Source organism: Hyaena hyaena, unplaced genomic scaffold, assembly GCF_003009895.1.
Source record: "Hyaena hyaena isolate Hyena2069 unplaced genomic scaffold, ASM300989v1 scaffold_701, whole genome shotgun sequence".
NCBI classification, from domain to species: domain Eukaryota; kingdom Metazoa; phylum Chordata; class Mammalia; order Carnivora; family Hyaenidae; genus Hyaena; species Hyaena hyaena.
Genome location: NW_024081333.1, coordinates 261113 through 267687, shown reverse-complemented (window position 1 = coordinate 267687; position 6575 = coordinate 261113).

The following is a 6575-nucleotide window of genomic DNA, read 5'->3' as shown; positions in this document are numbered from 1 at the left end:
GCAGAAGACAGGCGTAACTTGGGGAATTTTGGGCCATCTGGGAAGGACCCACTAGTTTCACATCAGTGTCGCTTCAGCCAGCCCCTATATCCTTCCCCTGGGTCAGACAAGTGACCGAGTAGCCTGAGAGAAAGGGGCATAAAAGTGATTGATCACAAGTCAACTCTCCTTCTGCTCTCTACCCTAATGGGAGACTAAATGAACAGGAGATGATATTCAACATTTTGTTCCCAGAATCTAGGGCACACATAGGTAAGGCACACTGTAGAAAAATTAAAAAACCACGAAGGACACACACTAATCTGAAAAGTCATCAAAGAAATGAGACACATTAACTAAAACAAAATGGCCCTATAAGGCTGAGTTATATCAGCCAAAATAGATGCGGAAGACATACACAAAGGAAAATAGAGAAGATCAAGAAATCCAAGGCTAGCTCTCTGAAAAGACCAAAAAAAATTTTTTAAGCTAGCAAAACAGATCAAGAAGAACAAAGGAGGGGAGATGCAAAGCTGAGTGAAATAAGGGAATGTTTACATAATTATGGACAAGATTTTTTAAATCATAAGAGAATAGTAACAATAGTATCGTGACAGAATTTTTGAGAATTATTCATGATTAAAATATATTTGAATAAATAAATATGTCTACAATCATTAACCAAACTGAATTGGTAGTCAATTTCTACGTCCATCTCAATAAAAAAAAATATGAATGCCAAGAAGTTTTACAGACAAATTTCACCAAACATTCAAGCAACTGACAGTCCTTATATAATACAAATTATTTCCAGGAATAAAAATGAGAGAAAGCTGTTCAACACATTTAATGAAACTAGTATAACCTTTGTACAAAATAAGACAAATACAGTATAACACTAAATGTAGGGGAGCAAATTTTGCCAACCAAAAATATGCCTCTTTGGCATATTGATTACTCTAAGCTGGTTATTTTTAAGTAACTGCAGACAAACAGAAGATTTGAAAATCACATAGAAGTTACCCTTTTATGAAAGACATTTACGTGTATAAGGAAAATATCCATTTGTAAGGGTGTCTCCCTCAGTATCAGAAAGAAGGAAATGACCCTCTAAACCTCTAGACACTGTTTTTAGTGGAGAAGGCTGGACTTAAACCTGCTTAACTACCTTACCTTAGTTTATCATACTTTTCTTGGTAACCTCCCATAACTGACTTCCTACCTCCACCATCATCTTTTATCTTTGGCTGGAGATGATGCTTAAGGTGATGGCTCTAGCCGTTTTGGGGAGTTACCATTTTCCTGGGCCTTTCCAATGTATATAGGTAGTATACATGTAATTAAACTTTGATTTGATTTTCTCCTGTTAATCTGTGTCATGTCAATTTTATTCTTAGACTAGTTAGAAGAAATATGAAGGGAAGAGGAAATTTCTTCTTTGCCAGCATAAGCTTATAGCATAAAAGAAAACTAAATACATTATCAAATTTAATCCAGCTGTGTGTGCACATGAACATATACATAATGATCAAGAATATCTCATCTTAGGAATGTAAGGATGCATCAATATCAGAAAATCCATGCAATTTATCATACAGAGAGTTATAGAAGACAACAATATGGACAGATGGTGAAAAAAAATTCGGCAAGAGTGAAATCATTCATGACTGAAATTATTAACAAACTAGGAACAGAGTCATACTTTCTTAATCTGATAAATATCTATAAAAACTCAAGACAAAGTATATTTGATGATAAAACATTAGAATCACATCCATTATATTCAGGAACAAAATAAATATTCCTGTTATCACTCCTACTATTTAACGTTGCACTAGAAGTTCTAAATGAAACACTAGGAAAAAGAAGATATATTAGGGGGGCCTTGGTAACTCAGTCGATTGAGCATCCAACTTTGGCTCAGGTCATGATCTCCCTTGTGGGTTCGAGCCCCACATCGGGCTCTGTGCTGACAGCTCAGAGAATGGAGCCTGCTTTAAATTCTGTGTCTCCCTCTCTCTCTGCCCCTCCCTTGCTCACACATTCTCTCTTTCAAAATAAATAAAACATTTTTTAAAAAAGAACGAAAAAGAAGATATATTAAAATCAAAAGAGGGGCACCTGAGTGGCTCAGTTGGTTGAGCGCCTGACTTCGACACAGGTCATGGTCTTGCCGTTTGTGTGTTCAAGCCCCACACAGGGCTCACTGCTGTCAGCAGAGAGCCCACTTCGAATATCCTCTGTCCTCCCCCCCCCCCCCCCCCCCCCGCCTCCTGCTCAGGCTCCCTTTCTCTCTCTCAAAAATAAACAAACAATTAAAATCAGAAGAACAAAGAGAGAGAGAGAGAGAGAGACAAAATTGTCATTGTTTGTTGATGACAGGATTTCCTAATAGAGAAACCAGGAGTCACAGGCAAATGAAACTGAAACCGCTTCAAAGCACAAAGTTGAACAAAAATCAAAATGGCCGCACTAGTGCTTCCGTGAAGCTCTATTTTACAGTAACCTTTTTACTCTCTTCTGCAAACCTCCCCTCCTCCTTTTGCTTCAGGGACCCAGTACCACCCTGAAAACATGAGGAAGGAGGCTGGCGGCACATCCACGATTCCTGCTGGAACAGGCCAGACCCCGTATTTCCCTGTCAAAGCTTCCTGCGGGAGGCTGCTGCAGCCTCCAGGGCCCAGCGGAGCAATCGAGCTCTTGTGTCTCTTGCTCCCAAGCCTTTGGCTCCAAAGCACGAAGCATGAGGCACGGAGGTTGGCTTCTGACGACTAAACTGACAAGAAAATCCATCGAGGTTGCTAAACGCAAGTCAACAGAGGAAAACCAACTGTTTCTAAACACAGCAATCATCAGTTCCAAAATGTAACGGAAAAGAAGCATCCAGTGTCATAACAGCTTAAAGTGAAACTTCCTTGGAGTAAAACTAAAAACGTGTAACATATACCTTTACAGAAAAGAGTATATTTATTACATTTTCAAAGAACTTAAACGTCCTGAACAAATGAAGAATAAACCATATCCCAGGATGGGAGAACTCAATATCGTAAAATGACAATTCTCTTCCAAATCAATGTGTAAATTCAATGTTGTTCCAATCAGAATCTTACAAGGAAATATTTCATACCAGATAGATTCTAAGATTCATATTGAGGACTAAATGTCCAAGTAGCTTTGTTTTTTTAAAAATGTTTATTTTTGAGAGAATGAGAGAGGGAGAGAGTGTACACAAGCAGGGGATGGGCAGACAGAGAGGAAAACAGAGAATCCAAAGCAGGCTCTGCACTGTCAGAGCCTGACGTGGGGCTTGGACTCATGAACCATGGGATCATGGCCTAAGCCAAAGTCGGACGCTTAACCAACTGAGCCACTCAGGTGTCCCTAAAAGTCCACGATCCTTTAAAATTATCTTTGTAAAAACAAATAATACCAGGAGAAAGACCTTTCTTCCATACTTCAAGATTGAGGACAAAGTTATTTTAGCAGTATTGATGCTGATCAGTGGAACAGAATAGATGACCCAGGAAAAAATCTGTACACGTTGGTATGCGATATGGCTGGCATTACAATTAAGTGGGGGAAACTGGCTTGCCATATGTTCAAAGTAAAACACTGGGGGCGCCTGGGTGGCTTAGTCGGTTAAGCGTCCAACTTTCGCTTAGGTCATGATCTCACGGTTCATGGGTTTGAGCCCCGCGTTGGGCTCTGTGCTGACTGCTAGCTCAGAGCCTGGAGCCCGTTTCAGATTCTGTGTCTCCCTCTCTCTCTGACCCTCCCCTGCTCATGCTGTCTCTCTCTCTCTCTCCCCTAGAAATAAATTAAAAAAAAAAAAAAAAAAGTAAAACACTGTACCTTACCACACCCAAAGTCAATGAAAAATGCTTCGCTATGTAAACGTTTAATATAAGCCACATAACTATAATAAGAAAACATAAATGATATCTTTGTGACCTTGTGATAGGAAATGATCTCTTAAGCATGATACAAAGTACACATAAAACAACTGGGGGCGCCTGGGGGACTCAGTCAGTTAAGCATCTGACTCTTGACTTCGGCTCAGATCATGATCTCTGAGCTTGGGATTCTCTCTTTCCCTCCCTCTCTCTTTGCCCTGCCCCTGCTTGCTCTCTCTCTTTCTCTCAAAATAAATAAACGATAAGAAAAGAGGAAAGAAAAAAATTGATGGAGTTGATGATGTCAACATTTTAAAGTTCTATACAAAAACAAACAAACAAACAAAAAAAAAAAACAGCCCGAAGAGAGTTAAAAGACCAGTTGTGGACTTGGGAGAGCTATTTGTGACAGCATTTAAAGAAAATCAAATACATGAGACACAACAGAAAATGGTTATCTTGCAGAAGACGGAACTGGAAAGTCTAAGAGTAAACGAAAGATGAAACGCTCACCGTCACTAGCAAACTGAAGAAAAACAAAGCATACATCTATCAGATTTTTTTAAACATAAACCTCATAAATGGTTGTGAGAAAGAATGCAGAATTCTAAACAAGACTAACTTAACAATAGGTGGCCAATGCTAAAACGTGACATCTCAAACAGAGGCAACTGCTGTCATGTGAATAAAATTAAGCACTGGAAGGATTCAACAAAGTCCCGTCAGCGATGGCATCAGGTTAGGAAGAAGGGAACCTGGACTGTGGAGAGATGTGAAGAGATCGGCTCTACCCACAACATTTTTATTCTATTTAAAAAATATTAATCAAATGCTGACATTTATGAACAAAATACGATTTAGATTGGGAAGCTAATTCTAGGCTAACGTTGAACTGACATAATCAGCAGTAAAGCAATCAAGACGTCTTGTAGAGACGGGGACAAAGAAGGAGACAGGGAGGGAGAGCCAGGAAGAGGGAGAGAGTGTGCCTCAGCTGGCATGGAAAGTGGCGAGGCGACCGAGCGACGACGAGTAATAGGAGGTACCATGGTGCTAGGAAGGTTCATGAAGTCATGGATGAATGTCTCTTTTATCTAATAGCCTACTGGGGGTAAAACAGCATTTCTGAAGTAGGAGGTGACAAAAGTCATCTTAGGAAAATCTCTCTGATGGGAGTTACCAGCTGGTATGATTCAGATAAGCCTCCGCCTACCTGCTTCAGAAACAAAGGCGGAACACAACAGAAGCTTTCATCCCTGAATTCCTTCATCTCCCCTATGCCCGTCTATAGGAAAGAATAGAAGACAGACCCTTCTACATCCTACCCTGTCTGCCACTTTGCTATCCTAAGAATCATAGACTTTAGCAGTTCAGAGGCATTTTTCCCAGACACTATTCACTGCATCAGATAGTCCATCTACAGGCTAGCATTTTCAGCAAAGGCACATTTGTTTCTGCCTAAAAAATATTATGACGAATAATTTTCTTATAAGCTAGGATGAATTCATTGCTATCATCTCTTTTCTGCAAAAGAAACAAAGAAGCAAATGATTCTGCATCCTCAGCCGAGGCAAATGCCACATCGTTTCTACTGAATACTTCCAACAATTCTGGTTGTTATTTTTTTCTGATAAAGCGCAAACACATCAGGGAGAAAATGACGGTTTACAGTGTTGTGTGATTCGAAGGCGTCGATATCCCACACAGTATTATTGCCTATTACTACCCTGGAGGTACTTGAAAAATAATCAAATATTAATTAACAAATTATCTATAGCTCCATGCAGAGGAGAAAATAGCATTTTTTCACCTGAAATTCACAATAATTAACACAGATTTTCAACAAGCGCTGGATTGGGCTTTTGGGCACCTGGGGGTGTGGATCCAGCTCCGAGATTTGCTGCTGGTCCAAAATGGGGAAATATCACTCCTACTCCTCATTTTAACTGTGAAACTGGGAAGATAATTTGCTACTTCTGGATTCGTTATAAACTTTCAAATACCGTTCAAAAGCCATTTTTCAGTATATGATCTAGAGAAAGTTTCTGCAGTAAAACTAAGGAATTTAAGGCACAGGGAATACCAAGATGGTAAGAGACAAGGTCCTTGGGATTCAGTCATCACAACCTGTAGGTACCCGTGATGCCCTGAAAGGGACTGAAGTGTCTCACCAACACTGGCATATTCACGTGCCTTATCAATATGAAATCTACTTCACTGCATGCCCTTTCAGGGCAGGGGTAACAGACAATGTAATTGTAGAGACTAACATCCCTTTTAAGAACTGATGGAAGCTATTATGTTATTGGTTAAATGGGATGATAACGGCAGGAAACGATCATCAAAGTCTCCTTGCACCAAGAGCAGAAAGAGGAAAGAGCATTCCATTTACTCCTCATGCAAGACTTCTCACCAAAGGAGCATTCCAAGGTAAGTTAAATAAATACCATTCATTGAGTTGTTGGAAGAAAATGATAGAAATTCTATGTATATTTATTTTTGACCTGCGGCCTTTTAATTCCTAGGTTTCGTTTGTTTTAGAATTCACATAAATATGAATATAGTGATATAGGTTTACAATTTATATAAATAAATAGATAAATAAATAAGGCAAACGCACTGTCAGCAACAGCTGAGACCTCCTGTGATGAAAGACAGATTCATGGAGAACAAGCAGAAGTTTAATAACATGTATGCTCCTGT